Here is a 21,081-nt window from a genome sequence, read left to right as displayed (position 1 = left end):
ATTGTTGATGTTTTGTTACCTATCGGGGGTGTCCAAATGTCATCTGTTTGATGGGGTTTTCTGAGCGAGCTGAAAGTTTTCTTTCCACAATGTTAAAGGTGTGCACAAGAAGTGTCTACATGGTTGAGTTTCGGTTGAAACAATTATATGAATAGGGCTGGGATATCATCGTACTTTTAATGATGTGTTAGGGAACCAAGAACCTTAGGTAAACATTGTTTCATTATTGTAACCCTAAATAAATCAATGTTGTGTCATTCGTGCCGTGGTGGGAAAGGGTTGTTTGTTTGTTTGTTTGTTTGTTGAAGAGGAAGCTGTGGAGTATTTCTTAAAGACAATCAGACAGGATAATGAGGCCAATTTTGATCCTTTTTAAATCACTGGGACTTAGCCACTCACTTCAAATGGATCAGGATTTGGCCAATGGCCAACACACACAAAGATCCAAGAATGGGTAATGATGACCGGGAGAATGTGAGTGCAACAGAGATGCATGGGTGAATTCCCCATCTCAGGTTGCAGAGGAGTATCTGTGTTAGTCTGTATTGTCAAAACCAATGAGGAGTTCTTGTGACACCTTAGAGACAAACAAATTTATTTAGGCATTAGCTTTCATGGGCTGAAACACACTTCATCAGATGCATGGAATGAAAAATACAGTAGGCAGGTACAAATATACAGCCTACTGTATTTTTCACTTCATGCACCTGATGAAGTGGGTTATAGCCCATGAAAGCTAATATCCAAATAAACGTGTTAGTCTCAAACGTGCCACAAGGACTCCTCTGTGTTTTCCACAACTCAGCTAAGCCTTTGCTAATGCAGAGTAGCTCCATCAACATTGCTGGTTTGATACTGGCCCAAAGACACAAGGCTAAATTTAATAGTGACATAAACACTGGTGTATGCAGTGTTGTTGCAGCCATGTTGGTCACCGCATATTTGAGAGACATGATGGGTGAGGTAATATTTATTTGACCAAGTTCTGCAGGGGAGAGAGACAAGCTTTAAAATGTATACAGAGCTGTTCTTCAGGTCTGGAGATGAGCTCTGCATAAGGGCCACCTTCTCTAAAAAATAGTGGTATGAGTAATTTGTCTGGTGTCATATGCACTGACCTGGCATTTCATGCATCATCCATTGTAAAACTAGTCACATTAAAGCTAAGAAAGGATCTCACAAAGCAGTCCTATTACACTGCTCTACAGTCAAAATGCTTCTGAAATAAATGTAGTCTAACTTTACTAATTCTGGGTCACTGAGAACAAAAATGATGCTTAAAATTGTTGATTGGCTCTAGTTTTCAAGATACGCTATTGGGTCAGTATATACAATCCTTGACTTGGGAATGGCGGAGGATAAGTGAGTTATAAAAGGAAGGGATCTCAATTTAAACCAAAAATGACTAAAATACATCTTTGACTGGATCTATGAATAAATCTATGACTGGGTTTGGACAGTACTTGCTTTTTAGGCAAAACAATGAATGATGCAATCTGAAGCTGGTATTGCGTCATACGTGATATGAATTGCATCATGTTATTCCTAGAAGTCATGGATGATGCAATCATAACGAAGCTTACATCACTCTGCTGAACAAATTGCCCTATATCAACTCTAGAAATCATACAGTGTGGTGCTCTCTTATTTGTCAGTGTTTGATTTTGCATAGGGACACATTTCTGATTAGCCAAAGTGAGCAGAGATGCCTCGTACTTGTGTGAACAGTGCAGATAACTTCTGCTATGTTTGTAGTGAAGTGACTTTTGCATCACAAAAGCGCAGTATAACCACTCTGGTTAAGAAAGCCTATCACCTTTATTTTGGATGCAAAATTGGAGATCAGGACAAGAGGTGGACCCCACACATACGCTGCAACACTTGTGCAACAAATCTTCGCCAGTGGTTGAACAGGACAAGGATATCTATGCCTTTTGCAGCGCCAATGATTTGGAGAGAGCCAACAGATCAGACCAGCAATTATTAGTTCTGCATGGTGCCTCCTGTTGGGAAAGGTGTGTCAAAGAAGAAAAAGTGGACTGTGCCTTATCCAAACATTCCATCAGCTATACGCCCAGTACCCCACGGAGAAGGACTGCACCAGAATCATTCTCACTTGAGTCAGATGAGGAAGAGGAAGAGGATGAAACTTCTGGTCCTGAACCATCAATGTCACAGGACCCACATTTTCTCCCATCCTTCTCCTCTGAACCACACCTCCTAACACAAGGTGAACTGAATGACCTTGTCAGGGATTTGGAACTACCCAAGAGTAAGGCAGAGCTGTTGGGCTCCAGACTACAGCAGTGGAATCTCCTGGCAGGCTATCAGGGCAAATGGAGCCCATCAATGCTTGCAGACTATTGCTGGACAGTGACAAGAGATGCTCCATTTAAGGAATACAAGAGACAAACCAAGAAGCGCCGAGTAGACACTGAATAGGACTAACTATGTACATACTAGTTTTTTGCCTTTTGTTTCATAATAAATTTTATTTATATAACCCTTTTGCTGATTTTTAGTGTGTTACATAAACAGGACAGGTGAAATATTATCATGTAAAGCAACCATAAACACACGAAAAGATCTAGGTACAATTTATGATTAAAACTCTACTACCTACACAATATACATAGACATAAAATGTAAAAACTTAAATATCTCAGAAACACTAGCCAATCAGTTGTTTTAATTGTCATATTTGAATTCAGCACATCAAAATACATAATAAATAGCACATTTTATCTCTGAAGCAGACAAATTCTCAAAAATTGTAGACCAGTGTTATTAGTATTAGAATCCCATCTCTGTGCGTGGATATATACAATTCATATATAAGGGACAAAGGCATAGTATGTGATTTGAGAGATAGATCGATAGATCAATCAATAGATAGATAACACCAACTATTGTGACTCATTTCCTCTTCGTGTCTGTCTATAAATATTCAATATTAAACATTATTTACCAAAGGCCGTTATACCCCTTCTCGGCTCCTAACTCCCTCTGATGGATTCTGTTCCTGTTCTGCAGTGCAGGTCACTCAAGCCAGGCCTCTCCTCTGGCTGCTCTAGAGAGCTTCTTCAAAAGTTCTGTCTGGCCCAGGGTCTCCTCTCTGCATCCCCTGCAGGAGGCTCCTTACTCCCTGACTTTCTTCTACTCTTTATCCCTGGAACAGAGATCACAGCTCAGGGTCCCTGGCTAGAATGGGAGCTCGACTCTTAGCTCTTCATTCTGGAAGCCCCAAGAACCTTAGCTCAAGACATTTCCAGAAGTTGCGATCTTTAGAAACATGAAAACGCAGCGTCTCTCCTCTCCTCTCCTCTCCTCTCCTATCTTCATTTAGACACAAGGAGAACCATAATCTGTTGAGACAACTGAGCGAACCAACGCTGGTTCATTGACAGTGGAATGCCTTCTGAACCCACAGGCCAGTGAAACTTCAGGATGTGGCCTATGGCCTACCCATTCTCCAAAGTTTTCCTTGAAGCCATGAATACAGGACATGATACTACTAGGAAAAATTATATGGAAGGAGAATATTATGGTTGGTGAATGAGGCATGTTCTCATTATCACTGAAAAGGGAAGAAGGTTAGTGTTGGTTGGGGGAATTGTGTAGATTGTAAATGGTAGGGGGAGAAAGATAGGTGGCGTAGGGAACGTCTGTGATTTTTGGAAGGTGGAGAAGTGTAGGGGTAGTGAAGGGCAGAGAAAACTGTGGCTGGTTGAAGAAGGAGAATGTGCTAGCTCATTGGTGGAGAAAAATTTGCCATTTGCTTAATGGGGGAAAATTACAGTTAGTTAATGGGAAAATTGTTTGCTTAAGGAATGAGAATGTTATGCTCGATAAATTGCTTAGTATTTGGTGGACCAAGTGACTGTATTTTACATGTGTTCTTACCATACTGGGCACAGACCAACAGTTTGGGCTCTCTTATCAGTCAAGATAGACAAGAAATGCAAATATTGCCGTGACTTGGTCCTATGGCTCACACCACAAGGCTATATCTATGTAAGAGATTATCCAGTTGGATGGGTCCCATTCCTGCAGCCATTGCTCAGACTGCACTGCCACTGACTGCTGCCAGAATGCTTAGTAAGGGCTGAAGGACCTGGCCCTGGCATCCCAAATTCAGTGCCCAAAAAGCACACCTTCTTCAACGTAGAGCAACAGCAGGGGCTGAAAAATGCTTCCAGATCCCTGAAGTCTGCAGAGAAAGCGCTCTGGTTCCTCAGTGCAGGACAGTGTGTTCCAGATCACATGGTCTTTGTTAGCAGATGGAACAAAAGCCTCGTTAGGCAAAGCTCTGTGCACTGAACATAAGAACGTAAGAACGGCCATATTTTGTCAGACCAAAGGTCCATCTACTCCAGAGTCCTATGTTCCAACAGTGGCCAATACCTGGTGCCCAAGAGGGAATGAACAGAACAGTTAATCATCAAGAGAGCCATCCCGTTGCCCATTCCCAGCTTCTGGCAAACGGAGGCTAGGCACACCATCCATGCCCATTCTGGCTAACAGCCATTGATGGGCCCATCCTTCTTGAACTTATTTAGCTCTTTTTTGAACCCTGTTATAATCTTGGCCTTCACAACATCCTCTGGCAAGAAGTTCCACAGGTTCACTGTGCACTGTGTGAAAAAAATAGTTCCTTTTGTTTGTTTTAAATCTGCTGCCTATTAATTTCATTTTGTGACCCCTAGTTCTTGTTTTATGGGAAGGAGTAAATAACACTTCCTTATTTACTTTCCCCACACCAGTCCTTATTTTATATACTTCTATCATATTCCCCCGTGAGTAACTGGAGGGTGATTTGCTGAGCAACCCCCCTCCCCTGTCCTTAGTGGAGAAGCCATCCTGGAGAAGCTGCTTCCCAAATGTTTGAGTTGGATTCTCCAACAGGACACCCTGGAAGACAGGGTGATGAGCCCTAGACAGATCTTAGAGGAGAGGGCGGTGGTATTCAGGGGAAACTGTTTTAGCTTCAGTCTATGACAACACCCTATCCCCATCCACACACATAATGGGCTTTCAAGAGATACCCTCAATCCCAAATAAACAAAGTAAACTCTGACAGGCTAGGCCCTCAGTTGGTGTAAATTGGCCATATCTTGATTGAAATCAAAGGGCCAGGTCATCTGTTGGTGTAAATAGCCCTAGCTACTTTGAAATCAATGGAACTGCATCAATTCACACCAGCTCAAGACATGACCTTTCATTTTTCATGCTTGCTTCTGGGTAGATCTTAGTGTCTGACTTTGAACATCCTGGGCAGCCTGAGTTGTGGGTTCTTCTGGTGGCTGCCTCCCAAGAGCTGCTGATGCAATGCAGGGGAAAAATTTTCTGCTGCCCCAGTGGTAATCATGTGGAGTTAATGAAGGAACAGGTTATTCCAGGCCAGCTAAACTTCTGGTGCTGCTAGTTTCTTAGCTATTGTATGTCACATGCCTGTGCTATAAATATACATTTAACTTGTCAAATACCTTAGCCAAATCTGCCTTGTTTTTTTAGCCAAGGGTCCTTTCAGGGATGTTACCGTTGTGTGAGGTCCAAGGCAGTGCTGTTCCCCCTCTGTGGGGTTAGGATTGACTTGGACAGGTTGTCCAGGTGGTTTGTTCCTGATGTCACATCAGAGCTGGGCTCACAGCCCTGGAGACTAGATGCAGCTATTTAGCCCCAGAGCAGGGGTATACTGAGCTGTGATTGTGTTTGATGCCTGCACAACCCAGGAGCAGTTCTAGATCTTCAGGAGTTTTCAGTCCCTCATCGCATTTAGTCCATCACCTCTTGGCCAAGCCTGCCTGAGGAGGGGAACAGGGAGCACCCATCTGTGGAGTGGTTCCCTGTCTGCTAGGAACAGCGGAGAGACCAGCGACTCAGGAAATCCATCTTTGGACATGGAAACCACTGCTGCATAATGCAGTGATGTTTACATGAGAGAGAGAAGGTGATAGACTGTTGTGCATGGACATATATAGATAGATAGATAGTGGCCAAATTTTCTACTACTGGAGGATCAAATGCATCACAAATTGGGAAAAATTATCCGAAGACCAATGCAGTAAGTTTGCTATTTCAATTAAATATATTAGAGTATTAACGTACAGGGCAAATTTAAGAACCTAAATCTGACTTCCAATTTTAACTCTTTATGATTTTTACTATCTGTTTAATCAAACAAGTAGGGACAGTCAGATTTTTTTTCTTTCCTTTTTGTTAGTAAATATTGGTTTTTCATACAAGTCCCCCAAATCCTCAAATTGGATTTGGCAACAGAGAACCAAACATTTTCTGCTGAAAACTGCTGAAAACTGGAAAAGTCTATCCCCCCCCTTCACAAAAGGAAAAAAATGGCCTTTGGATAGATAGATAGATAGATAGATAGATAGATAGATAGATAGATAGATAGATAGATTTAACTGAAAACCAATTTTTTCTTTTAAAATAGTTTAACAAGTATATTTTTCACCAGCTGTATTTGGAAATTATCTTTCAGGCAGGATAGGAAGCAGTAATATTGTCCAATGATACCATAATTTCAAAAACCATCATCCTGTCCTATCCATTTTTATTTCTGTGTCAAAGATATAGCAGCAGGATGGCAGAACTTAGTAAACAGCAGAGTTGACAGCCTAGGGAATATGGGCTGTACCTAACAGGCATACTAGCACTTTAATAATAGGAGAGATATACCAATCTCCTATAACTGGAAGAGACCTTGAAAGGTCATTGAGTCCAGCCCCCTGCCTTCACTAGCAGAACCAGCTCTTGCCCCAGATCCCTAAGTGGCCCCACTAAGGATTAAATTCACAACCCTGAGTTTAGCAGGTCAATGCTCAAACCACTGAGCTATCCCTCCTCTCTTACTTTGAAACTCAGAGTCAGGATTCAGTCAAGAGGGTGCAGCCTATCTGTCTGGACCCTGCCCAAGGACATTAAGGGCACATCTACACTGCAGATAGGATTGTGCTTCCCAGCTCAGGTAGGCAGAGTTCACTAGCTATGCTTTAAAAATAACAGAGTAAATGCCGGCAGCACAGGGAATGGCTTAGTCTAGCCATCTCATAAGAACGGTCATACTGGGTCAGACCAAAGGTCCATCTAGCCCAGTATCCTGTCTTCCAACAGTGGCCAGTGCCACGCGCCCCAGAGGGAATGAACAGAACAAGTTATTATCAAGTGATCCATGCCCTGTCACCCATTCCCACTTCTGGCAAACAGAGACTAAGGACACCATCCCTGTCCATCTTGGCTAATAGCCATTGATAGACCTATCCTCCATGAATTTATCTAATACTTTTTGAACCCTAGTACAAACCCGGCTGAACTCCATGGTTACATAGACAGATGGAGCCTGAGCTGCTGACCAGGCTATCTCAGGGCTACATGGGTAAGTTTTCTACAGTAACTTCAGCAGAGCTACCCTATATCTGTTTACTGGAGCTGGGAAGATGCTCCTCGCTGCAGCATTGATGGACCTCAGGAGGTCAATGGGACAGGAATCCAGACCTCCTGGTCTATCACCATATCCTGTGTGCAACACTGCTGCCAGCTGAGCACCAAGCCTGTAAATGAGTGCAGCTGAGGATCCAAATGATAAGAAACAGCTTCATCTCCCACAGAGTTCATAAAAGACCCGGCAGACAAAGGGTGGGAGAGGAAATAGAGGCTCGGGGAGGAGAAGTGACCAGCCCAAGGTCACACAGCAAGCCACTGGCAGAGATAAGATCACAACTCAGGTCTTTTGACGATTGCTGCCCCACTCAGGCCAGACATAAAGTCACTGAGCGATGCTACTAGCCCCTCGACACCCAGAGATGGGAGTGAAGTTGGGATTAGTACCATCAGTCAATTTGTAACCAGGTATTCAGGTCATCTATATACAGAGCTTGGGAAGGAATCACTACACACAAGCTTATAATTTCGATGCTCAGAGATTCTGTCATATTTCCCTGGTGGAAATCAGGTGGTCTTGGAGTTCTAGTACTTTAGTATCATGCTCAAGTTTTTCCTCTGTTGTTTGACAGAGCTGAGGGACCATCTTTGCTAGATCTGTGGGCTTGGATTGTAATTTGTTCCAGTCTTTAATGCATTTGTTCAACTGGCATCTTAGGCCAGATACTCACATGGTGTATATTAGGGTGACAAGACAGCAAGTGTGAAAAATTGGGACAGATGGTATGTGTGTGGGGGAAGGGGGGTCACCATCCCCAAATCCATGGCCAATTCTCTCATGAACACCAGAGTGATTTCTTATTCTGGATGTCACCCAAGTCTTTCTCTTCATGTTCCTTGGTTCAGCTGATCTCGGCATCCTCACTGTCATGGCGTATACACTGATATGTCACCTATCTGTCAACCACTGCACTATGAGAGAGTGATGAACAGGAGAGCTTGTGTCCAAATGGCAGCCAGTGCCTGGATCAGTGGTATTCTTTACTCTACCCTGCACTCTGGGAACACATTTGCATTATCCTTATGTGGAGGTAACAGAGTGGATCAGTTCTTCTGTGACATCCCCCCAGCTACTCAAGCTTGCTTGCTCTGACTCAGACCTGGATGAAACTGGGGTTATTGTCTTCAATGCATGCTTAGCTTTAAACTGCTTTGTTTTAATAATTGTGTCATATGTTCAGATCTTCAGATCAGTGCTAAGAATCCCCACTGAGCAGGGCCTGGCAAAAAAGTCTTCTCCATCTGCCTGCCTCACATCACTGTTGTCTCTTTGTATATTTTCACTGACATCATTGCCTACCTGAAACCCAACTCCAGGTCCATATCACATCTGGATCTCATGGTGGATGTTTTCTATTCCATGGTACCTCCAGTGCTGAAACCAATTATCTACAGCATGAGGAACAAGGAGAACAAAGTTGCCCTGAGGAAATGATTGGATGGAGGTTATTCATAACAAATAAAATGCCAATTTTTCTCTTTGTGTTTTTAAGTTCCTTCTATGTTTCCTTAGAAATAAACTGTTAAAATAAATAAATAGATGTCATCTTTTGAGGGTGTCCATTTTTCATCTCTTTGATGAGGTTTTGTGAACAAGCCGAACATTTTCTTTCCACAATGATAAAGGGATGCAGATGAGATATCTGCATGGTTGATGTCCTGCTGAAATAATTTTACAAATAAGGATGGGATATCAACATCACTGGTTTAATACTGACCTGGCTCTGGCCCAAAGACACTAGGCTAAGTTCAATAGTGACATAAACACTGGTTTAAGTAGTGTTGTTGAAGCCATGTCGGTCCCAGGATATCAGAGAGACAAGGTGGGTGAAGTAATATATTTTATTGGATCAACTTCTGCAAGTGAGGGAGACAAGCTTTCAAACTTATACAGAGCTTTCTTCAGATCTGAAGATGAGCTCTAAGTAAGTGTGAAAACTTGTCTCTCTCACCAACAAAGTTGCTCCACCTTCTCTCTCTAATAAATACTTCTGTGTGTTATTTGTCTGGTGTCATATTATAATATTGGTGCAAGTGGAAAAGTTTCATCACTTGCACTAACCCAGCATTTCATGCACCATCCAGTTTAAATCTATTCACACTCAAGCTGAGACAGGGTCTCACAAACTGGCCTATTATTAATCTTCAAATACCATCTTTTTGCATGGTTATGTACACTGCATATGATGTGCAGAAGCATAGTATGTGATGCAAGAGACAGGGCAAGAAATAGTCCTTACACAGAACTATATAGCTGTCACTTGATTCTATACGTACACACACACACACACACACACACACACACACACACACACACACACATATGATTCCACTGGGTTTCTGGTTGTGGATAATAAGTGTATCCCAGCAGTCCGGACTGAGACACACATCCCTTCTGGCTGGTCAGTGTGTCCCACTGAGTATCCTAGGGGCCTCCTTGCCTAATGCACTGGCTTTTGTGGATCCTATTCCTAGGTGTCTGTCTCTCCCTGTCATTGTATAGGGATTCGGGGGCCTAACACAGGCTTTGTGGAACCCAGTGCTTGTAGAGTAACTAAGGGCCACATTTTTAAAGTATGGAGGAGACTTGTGGTGGTTTCTAGAAGTATGAATTTAGGGTTTTGAAAGTTTAGGGTCTCTGCCTATCTCAGTGGAGATAGGGACCATCTCACCTCTAGATCACATGGAACAATATGGTTGCAAGTGGGGCATAAGACAAAAGGCCATTTCATTCACTGGGATATCTGACAGTCCTTAGTAGCGGCACCTTTGAAAATGAAGTTGGCTGGAAAAGGCAACTGAAGGCTTTGTAACATGGGAATTGATTCAGATTTAACAAATTGCCCTGTAACAGGTTGGATCACAGAAACCCTCTTGGGAGCTGCCACCTGATGTGCCAAGAATACTTCTACCCTTGACTTCCCTGCCAGCTCAGGGCCAAGCACCCTGTCCTTGCTGAGCCAGGACACTCTCATCTGCTCCAACAAAGACCCAGGGGCTGAATTACTTGCCCCAAAACTGCAGGTTTACCTGAAAGCAGCTGACATAAGTGTTCCTGTCTTTAATTCTCAGATGCCCAACTCTCAGTGGGATCTAAACCCAAATAAATCCATTGTACCCTGTATAAAGCTTATACTACACTAATCTCATAAATTGTTCACCTTCTATAACACTGATAGAGAGATATGCACAGCTTGTTTGCTCCCCAGGTATTAATACAAACTCTGAGTTAATTAATAAGTAAAAAGTGATTTTATTAAATACAAGAAGTAGGATTGAAGTGGTTCCAAGTTGTAACAGACAGAACAAAAGTAAGTCACCAAGCAAAATAAAATAAAATATGCTAATCTATGGTCTAATCAAATGGAAATACAATTAAGATCCTCACTAGTTCCAAAAGCTGCCTTTTACAGAATAATCTCCTTTTAACCTTGGTCCAGCAATCACTCACACCAGTTTCTTTCAAGTATCCTGGGGTAGCCAACTGAAGACAAAATGGAGGGGTCTCCCAGGGGTCTAAATAGACTTTCTCTTCTGGGTGGAGACCCCCTCCTCACTCCTATGCAAAATCCAGCTCCAAGATGGAGTTTTGGAGTCACCTGGGCAAGTCACATATCCATGCATGACTCACAGTTTTTACAGGTAGAATCCATTGTTTACATGCTACCTTGAAGGTCCTCAAGTAGACTTTTTATGTGGATTGGAGCATTCCAAGATCCATTGTCCTTTAAGTGTTTCTTGATTAGGTATCTAATTTCAACATTCCTTTCTCCAGGAACTGACCAAATACTCTACTAAGGTTATTTAGAAATCAAGCCAGTACACAGTCAACATTCATAGCATTTATATTTTCAAATATAAAAATGATACATGCATACTAATAGGATTAATACAGTCAGTAGATGATAACCTTTTAGATATGTTACATGGCATATGTAGTATAAAACGCATTCTAAACATATTTCCATAAAGCCTTATAGGAGGTACCATCACAGGCCCCTCTCTTTACTATTGGCCAAACAAAACCACCAGAAACAAATATTCTCGATTTTTGGGGTGTTCAGCATCCAAGCTAGCATTCATTGCTGCTTTTATAGGGACCATTCCCCCTGTATGTACATCAATGTTTAGTTAGAATCTCCTAATGCATTTGAGGTGGCCTGTATGAAACGGATTGAGGATCTCTGTGCAGTTCCCTGATGATATGTGTTCCCAATACACAAACATCAACCTTACTGGCAATATAACTCCACTTTTGTGTCTCATTGCTATAGAGAGGCACAGGGACATGAAGAAGAGAGTCTTCTGTCATCTACAGCAACAGTTCCAGTAGGGCAGGGTAAATGCCCTGTCATAAACAGATAGTTAAGGGTTAATGTCTCTTTTACCTGTAAAGGGTTAACAATCTCAGTGAACCTGGCTGACACCTGACCAAAGAACCAATCGGGAGACAAGATACTTTCAAATCGGGGTGGAGGGAAGTCTTTGTTTTGGGCTGTTTTCTTTGTTCTCTGTTCTCTCTGGGGTCTGAGAGGGACCAAACATTTATACAGGCTCTCCAATCTTTCTGAAAAAGTATCTTCTATCCAAACTGTAAGTATAGCAGGCGGATTAGGCATTTGTTTGTTTTCTTTATTGCAAATGTGTATTTTGCTGGAAGGATTTTAACTCTGTTTGCTGTAACTTGTATACTTAGGCTGAGAGGGGGAGTCCCTCTGGTCTAGGTGAAGCTGAAAGACCCTGTAACATTTTCCATCTTGATTTGACAGAGCTAATTTTTTACTTTTTTTCTTTCTTTAATTAAAAGCTTTTCTTTTAAAAACCTGATTGATTTTTTATCTACTCTTGCGTAAGACCCCAGGGGATGGGGTCTAGACTCACTAGGGATTGGTGAGGGGAAAGGAGAGAAGAGGAGAGGGAACAGTTAATTTCTCTCTGTGTTAGGATCACTGTCTCTCTCTCAGAGAGAGTCTGAGGTGGGAGAGAAGGGGGAGGAATGTGAATTTCCTCTCTGTTTTAAGATTCAAGGAGGTTGAATCACAGTGATCTCCCAGTGTAACCCAGGGAGGGAAAATCTGAGAGAAAGGAAGGAGAGGGAATGGTTTATTTCCCTTTGTTTTAAGACCCAAGGGGTTTGGGTCTTGGGTTCCCCAGGGAAGGTTTTGGGGGACAGGGAGTGTACCCAAACACTATATTTTGGGTTGGTGGCAGAGTGATAAAATCTAAGCTAGGAATTAAGCTTAGAAAGGAACAGGCAGGTCCCCACTTTCTGGAGGCTAAAGTTCAAAGTGGAAAAGACCCAGACATGCCCATTTTCAGGGATGATGAGTGAAGGAAGATTGCTCAGTTCCAGGTTCTATGTGTTCTATTAAAAATGTAAGACTTCATGTCTTTGGGATAATGATTTGAACACTAAGGCCTAGTCCACACTACAGGGTTAGCTCGACATAACCTGCCTTGTGTAGACCTAGCAGTAGAAGTGTCTTCGCTTAAATTTTGCTCCCGCCAGTATGAGTGGCTCTGTACACCAATTTAGTAACATCATCTCCCCAAGTAGACTCATGCTTGATGTAATTAGGCTGACAGTGTCAGTGTACATAAGAACATAAGAACGGCCATACTGGGTCAGACTAAAGGTCCATCAAGCCCAGTATCCTCTCAATCGACAGCGTCCAGTGCCAGGTGCACCAGAGGGAGTGAACCCAACAGGTAATGATCAAGTGATCTCTCTCCTACCATCCATCTCCACCCTCTGACAGAGGCTAGGGACACCATTCCTTACCCATCTTGGCTAATAGCCATTAATGGATTTAACCTCCATGAATTTATCCAGTTCTCTTTTAAATGCTGTTACAGTCCTAGCCTTTACAACCTCCTCAGGTAAGGAGTTCCACAAGTTGTCTGTGTGCTGTGTGAAGAAGAACTTCCTTTTATTTGTTTTAAATCTGCTGCCTATTAATTTCATTTGGTGTCCCCTAGTTCTTGTATTATGGGAATAAGTAATAACTTTCCCTTATCTACTTTCTCCACATCACTTATAATTTTATATACCTTTATCATAACCCCCCTTAGTCTCTTCTTTTCCAAGCTGAAAAGTCCTAGCCTCTTTAATTTCTCCTTATATGGGACCCTCTCCAAACCCCTAATCATTTTAATTGCCATTCTCCGAACGTTTTATAGTGCCAGTATATCTTTTTTGAGATGAGGCGACCACATCTGTACGCAGTATTCAACATGTGGGTGTACCATGGGTTTATATAAGGGTATTAGTATATTCTCCATCTAATTCTCTATCCCCCTTTTAATGATTCCTAACATCCTGTTTGCTTTTTTGACCGCCTCTGCACACTGCTTGGACACCTTCAGAGAACTATCCACAATGACTCCAAGATCTTTTTCCTGATTTGTTGTAGCTAAATTAGCCCTCATCATATTGTATGTATAGTTGGCGTTATTTTTTCCAATGTGCATTACTTTACATTTGTCCACATTAAATTTCATTTGCCGTTTTGTTGCACAATCACTTAGTTTTGTGAGATCTTTTTGAAGTTCTTCACAGCGTGCTTTGGCCTTAACTATCTCGAGCAGTTTAGTATCATCTGCAAACTTTGCCACCTCACTGTTTACCTCTTTTTCGAGATCATTTATGAATAAGTTGAATAGGATTGGTCCGAGGACTGACCCTTGGGGAACACCACTAGTTACCCCTCTCCATACTGAGAATTTACCGTTAATTCCTACCCTTTGTTCCCTGTCTTTTAACCAATTCTCAATCTATGAAAGGACCTTCCCTTTTATCCCATGACAACTTAATATATATAAGAGTCTTTGGTGAGGGACCTTATCAAAGGGTTTCTCGAAATCTAAATACACTATGTCCACTGGATCCCCAGTGTCCACATGTTTGTTGATCCCTTCAAAAAACTCTAATAGATTAATAAGACACAATTTCCCTTTAGAGAAACCGTGTTTACTTTTGCCCAACAATTTATATTCTTCTATGTATCAGACAATTTTATTCTTTACTATTGTTTCGACTAATATGTCCGGTATCGACCTTAGATTTACCGATTTGTTATTTGCCAGGATCACCTCTAGAGCCCTTTTTAAATATTGGTGTTACGTTAATAAGCTAATGTAAACACTGTGTTGCTTATGTTGACTGTTACTTACTTTCAGGAGCTGTCCCATAATGTCCCTGTCATAACTGTAAAGGGAAGAGTAACAACCCTCCTGTATGCAATACTATAAAATCCCTCCTGGCCAGAGGCACCAATATCCTTTTACCTGTAAAGGGTTAAGAAGTTCAGGTAACCTGGCTGACAACTGACCCAAAGGACCAATAAGGGGACAAGATACTTTCAAATCTTGGGAGTGGGGGAGAGGCTTTTGTTTGTGTTCTTTGTTTTGGGTGTGTTCACTCTTAGAACTAAAATGGATTGGACATCAATCCATGTTCTCCAAATCTTTCTGAACAAGTCCCTCATATTTCAAACTTGTAAGTAACAGCCAGGCAAGGTGTGCTAGTTTATCTTTGTTTTTTCAACTTGTGGATGTGCCCTTTGCTAGAGGGATGTTTATCTCTGTTTTGGTGTAACTTTGAAACTAAGGCTAGAGGGGGTCCCTCTGGACTCTTTGAATCTGATTACCCTGTAAAATATTTTCCATCCTGATTTTACAGAGTTGATTTTTACCTTTTCTTTATAATAAAATCCTTCTTTTAAGAACCTGACTGATTTTTCCATTGTCCCAAGACCCAGGAGTTTGTATCTTTGATTACTTTGTAACTATTTGGTTAGGATATTATTCTCAAGCCTCCCCGGGAAACGGGGTGTAAGAGCTTGGGGGATATTTTGGGGGAGGAGGAATGCCAAGTGGTCCTTTCCTTGTTTCTTGTTAAATCACTTGGTAGTGGCAGCATACCAGGTTTTAACCTAAGCTGATACAAATAAGCTTAGGGAATTTTCATGCAGGTCCCCACATCTGTACTCTAGAGTTCAGAGTGGGGAAGGAACTCTGACAGCCCCACATTGACAATACAACCTGTATAAGCGCTCCCGGTGAGGATGCACAGTACTGACATAAGCAGCCAAGTGTGCATGCATACAAGTGTTTTAATAACTGTGGTAGCTGTATGCTGAAGTAAGTTAGGTCAACATAATTCTGTAGTGTAGACATGGCCTGAGGGTCAGGGTGGTGCAAAGAAAATTAGGACACAAGTGAGCAAGACAAAAAAAAAAACCCTGTGTATTAAGGCTGGAATAATTAATTCCAGTCAATGTGCAGTCACTGAGAGTTGGGAACCTAAGTCCCTTAAGCCACTCTGACAATCCATGTCACAGATCACTGCCTGGCGCAAGAGTCCACTGTATTGTTCCACATTTTGCAGCACCTAGAGCCTACATACTGCAGAGTCAGTTTCAAGTCCCTTCACAGGGCCAAGCCCATTCCAAGGCCCTCTCCATGGAACTCAGTGGATTTGTAGCCAGGATACATTGGGCCTATGCAGTTGAGCTGTTTTCTATTCACTCTTCTGCTAATGCCCACTGGGGATAACCACAGCTCGGTGGCCCTCATGGGAATTTTCTATGGAATTCCCCATTCAGTCTGTTTTTTTAATTGCTTTAGTTGCTTTCAACACCTGAATCCCTGGGCTCTTGATACACCTTTGAACATCATACAGAAGCTTAATGTTGTGGAAGAGACTGGGATAGATTGTGCCCAATGCCCATTTGAAGGGACATGAGGTTTCAGTTCACACCTCATTTCCATATAAATGCTACAGACATCTCACAGCAGGATTGCCCTGGATGGCTCAGGAGATTAGAGATGAAGCAGCTGTTTTTACCTCTAACTCACCTGTTCAAACCTAGCCCCAGTGAGTACCAGCCCAGTGTTCTCCCTCTCTGACTTCTGAAGAAAGATGGACTTTGTATCTCAACTCCTTGGACTCTTAATAACAGCACCCCCCAGACATCTCCATCCAAGCTGGAACCAGCTGGCTCCCGTTAGCAGACTCAGCAAAAACCAAGGACACGCTCTGACCAGAAGAGACTGTCTCAAAAGTTTAAGAGAATAGTTCAGTCTCTCAGTCCCTGATACTTCATGGCTTCTCCATGGACACTGTGATAGCCATAAAATGTGACAATTGTTGCCGCTCAAAGACCTGGTGGGTTTTGTAGGAATGAGTTCAAAGCTGACGCATATGGTCCATCATTTTATTATGATATAATAATATATGGAGATATACCTATCTCATAAATCTGGATGGGACCCTGAAAGGTCGTTGAGTCCAGGCCCCTATCTTCACTAGCAGGACCAAGAACTTATTTTGCCCTAGAACCCTAAGTGGCCCCCTCAAGGATTAAGCTCACAAACCTGAGTTTAGCAGACCAATGCTCAAACCACTGAGCTCTTCCTCCTCCTGAAGCCATCCCATTTGGAGGATTCTTCAATGAATGTATTTGCTGTCATGTTACTTTTCAAAGAATTTGCCATAATTATTTGGAGACACATTTTCAAATGTTGCTTTTATTTTGCACTCTGAATAACTCCAGATATACACACAAAAGCTACATATTTAGACAGGGATTTCAGAGGAATCTAAGGCAGTTTATTCACTAGATAAGAATTCATAAAAACTTGACTCAGGCCCAGGCTGTCACAGGTACTTAGGTGCCTAACTCCCATGGGTCTCGGGTCCTTGTTTCTCCACTGACATACTTAGTGACTTTGGGAAATAGCCAGTACTTGGTGCTTCACAGGAAGGCCACAAATCACTTTGCCCAGTGGTGGAGATGGGATGTAATTTTCTTCTTATGCCCATAGGCAATTAGGCACCGAATTAAAAGGCCAAATTTTCAACCAAAACACAATACACTGGGTGTTGAATAAAGCTGTTCATGAAATGATTGGTTCATTTGCTTGTTTGTCAAATTTTTTCTTGGAAAATATTTTGAGGTTTCTTCAAAAAACCCTAAAGACAAAAATAACAATAAATAAATAAATAAATAAACCAAATGTAACCCTTCTACCCCTCTGAGTTGGCAGCAACAAGGGCCAGGTTCAGCATCCAGGGGTTCCGTTTCAATAACGCAATGCAAAACCGGCTTGAGCCCCCACCCAGTGACCTGGAACAATTACATACCAGGCGCCTCTAGAAGGCAATACTTCCCCTCTCGCAAGCACAGAGTCTGAGTGTAGCAAAATCTTTTTAATAAAGGAGGGAAACAATGCGGCATTACATTGGGGAAACACCACAAACAGGATTAATAACATAAACCATGAGCAAAAGACCCACCAAGTAAGTTTGACAGTGTCATTTTCCCCTTAGGGTCTTAAGTTCAATCACCCCAAAGTCCAACAACTCAAAAGTCTCTGTCCCTGGTCAGTGCCATCCCAGAGTTCAAAAGTTTGTCTGCAGAGTTTTACCCCCCCCAGCCTGAGTGGAAATGGGGGGGCACGCAGCGTTTTAAGGTGCACCTTATGTGGTCTGGGGCCGACTGCCCCGCCTCTCCATGGAGTTCTGCTGTAGCCTTCTCCACGACCGGCTGCACTCCACCAGCTGTGCCACTCCTCCAGCCGACCCGTGAGCCACTCCAGCCATCCCCGCAAACCGCTCCACTCTCTCGCTGTTCCATGGGCCGCTCCAACCTTCCCACAAACCGCTTTGCTCAGCTCCGCTCACTGTTCCGTGGGCTGCTCCAACCGTGTTGTAAGCTGCTCTGTTCTGCCAGCCACTTTTAGTGATAGATCTTCAGTCTTCCCCACTGGTTAACACAGAACTCAGCTCAGTAAGTTTAGCTCTTTTAGTGATTTCAGCTCTTAGTGATTTCAGCTTGCAGTAGGGGAGCCCCAGTGCTGGTGCACCATTGGCCCAAAGTGAATTCAGCTCAGCAGCCTCTAGATGGACTCCTAATGGAATCAAAATTAGCACTGCTCTTCAACAGTGGAGAGAGGAGGAGGCACAATTGGTGTTCCAGGCCCTCAAAAGGCTCCCATACCAAACCACTTGCAACTCCTCCCAGCTTGGTATCATCCGCAAACTTTATAAGTGTACTCGCTAGGCCATAGTCTAAATCGTTGATGAAGATACTGAACAGAACTGGATCCAGAACTGATCCCTGCAGGACCCCACTCTTTATGACATTCCAGCATGATCTGCTCAATATTTTTGTCTTGTTAAAATATGAGTAGCTACACAACATAAAGTTATAACATTTCATTGTATCATGTTTCTGGAAATATATTACAATTTGGGGGTGCACCCACATACCAATTTTTGAAAGACAGCAAGACTAGCCAGGCTAGTATTAATGGACCATTACCTGCTTAGACATCCATTTTTTGGCAGGGGGAAGGTGTGAACAAAAATTTACATTTCATCACCAGGACCATTGAAGCCTCATGTCCACCACGACTCAGCAAGGATGTTTCTAACGCAAGAATTTGAATTATAAAGAGGGGGAGCAAAACACTTGCCCCCACTCCTCCTCCGATCTCTCTTCTCATGACATCAATGAATATCTGAAGGACACAGAAATAAAGGGGAAAAGTTCTGGACTGAAAAGAGACCCAGGCTGTGAAATTTACTGCAGCATGTGGTGAGAGAAATGCCTTTGCTTTGAATTCTGCTAGCTCGTTAAGTTAGCCATTAGTTTACATTTTCTCTTTCCCTTCTTTTGTAACCAATTCTGACTTTTATGTTTCATTACATGTAGCCACTTGAAACCTTTCCTTTCTTACTACAGACCAGTTAGTTTAACTTCTGTGCCAGGGAAGATAATGGAGCAGGCAATTAAAGAAATCATCTGCAAACACTTGGAAGGTGGTAAGATGATAGGGAATAGCCAGCATGGATTTATAAAGAACAAATCATGTCAAACTAATCTGATAGCATTCTTTGATAGGATAACGAGCCTTATGGATAAGGGAGAAGTGGTGGATGTGATATACCTAGACTTTAGTTAGGCATTTGATACGGTCTCGCATGATATTCTTATAGATAAACTAGGAAAGTACAATTTAGATGAGCCTCTATAAAGTGGGTGCATAACTGGCTGGATAACCGTACTCAGAGAGTAGTTATTAACGGCTCCCAATCCTGCTGGAAAGGTATACACAGTGGGGTTCCCAAAGGGTCTGTTTTTGGACCGCTCTGTTCAATATCTTCATCAACGATTTAGATGTTGGCATAGAAAGTATGCTTATTGTTTGCAGATGATACCAAACTGGGAAGGATTGCAACTGCTTTGGGGACAGGGTCAAAATTCAAAATGATCTGGACAAATTGGAGAAATGGTCTGAGGTAAACAGGATGAAGTTCAATAAAGATAAATGCAAAGTGCTCCACTTAGGAAGGAACAATCAGTTTCACACATACAGAATGGGAAGAGACTGTCTAGGAAGGAGTATGTAGGCAGAAAGAGATCTAGGGTCATAGTAGACCACAAGCTTAATATGAGTCAACAATGTGATACTGTTGCAAAAAAAGCAAACGTGATTCTGGGATGCATTAACAGGTGTGTTGTAAACAAGACATGAGAAGTCATTCTTCCGCTTTACTCTGCGCTGCATAGGCCTCAACTGGAGTATTGTGTCCAGTTCTGGGCACCGCATTTCAAGAAAGATGCAGAGAAATTGGAGAGGGTCCAGAGAAGAGCAACAAGAATGATTAAAGGTCTTGAGAACATGACCTATGACGGAAGGCTAAAGGAATTGGGTTTGTTTAGTTTGGAAAAGCGAAGACTGAGAGAGGACATGATAGCAGTTTTCAGGTATCTAAAAGGGTGTCATCAGGAGGAGGGAGAAAACTTATTCACCTTAGCCTCTAATGATAGAACAAGAACCAATGGGCTTAAACTGCAGCAAGGGAGATTTAGGTTGGACATTAGGAAAAAGTTCCTAACTGTCAGGGTAGTTAAACACTGGAATAGATTGCCTAGGGAAGTTGTGGAATCTCCATCTCTGGAGATATTTAAGAGTAGGTTAGATAAATGTCTATTAGGGATGGTCTAGACAGTATTTGGTCCTGCCATGAGGGCAGGGAACTGGACTCGATGACCTCTAGAGGTCCCTTCCAGTCCTGGAGTCTATGAGTCTATGGAGTGTGGAGCCTAGTACAGAATCCTGTGTGTGAGCTAGACCCAGCTCTGTTCCATATGCAAAGTGGCATATTCCTGCTACTCCTTCCTTCAGGCAGACAACCCTCACCTCTTAAATAGCAGGGAAGACTCAGTCCTGACACCATTGGAGTCAATAGAGTTGGAGCTCCTTAAGGCAGAAGAGATCATTTTAATTATGTAATCTGATATCCAGTACAGCACAGGCCAAAGAATTCCTCCAAAATAATTCCTGAAGCAGATCTTTTAGAAATCCATCCAATCTTGATTTAAAGTATTAGGAGGTAGTCATGTTAGTCTGTATCCACAAAAACAACAAGGAGTCCAGTGGCACCTTAAAGACTAACAGATTTATTTTGGCATAAGCTTTTGTGGGTAAAAAAACCTCACTTCTTCAGATACAACCTTGATTTAAACCTTGTCAGTGATGGGGAATCCATCACCCTGTTGATAGGTTGTCCCAAGGTTTATAATCCCTGACTATTAAAATTACACCTTATTT

The 21,081-nt window shown here is 42.4% G+C and overlaps 1 pseudogene; it reads left to right on the top strand.

Annotated features, from left to right (window-relative positions):
• Positions 1-450: 450 nt before the first annotated feature.
• The window catches only part of LOC127040877 (olfactory receptor 14A16-like), a 26,599-nt pseudogene continuing 5,968 nt past the window's right edge, over positions 451-21,081 (top strand).

This window comes from Gopherus flavomarginatus (genome assembly GCF_025201925.1).
Source record: "Gopherus flavomarginatus isolate rGopFla2 chromosome 11 unlocalized genomic scaffold, rGopFla2.mat.asm SUPER_11_unloc_1, whole genome shotgun sequence".
Classification (NCBI taxonomy): Eukaryota; Metazoa; Chordata; order Testudines; family Testudinidae; genus Gopherus; species Gopherus flavomarginatus.
The sequence above is the reverse complement of the archived record's forward strand: the minus strand, read 5'-3'. Positions and strand labels throughout refer to the sequence as shown.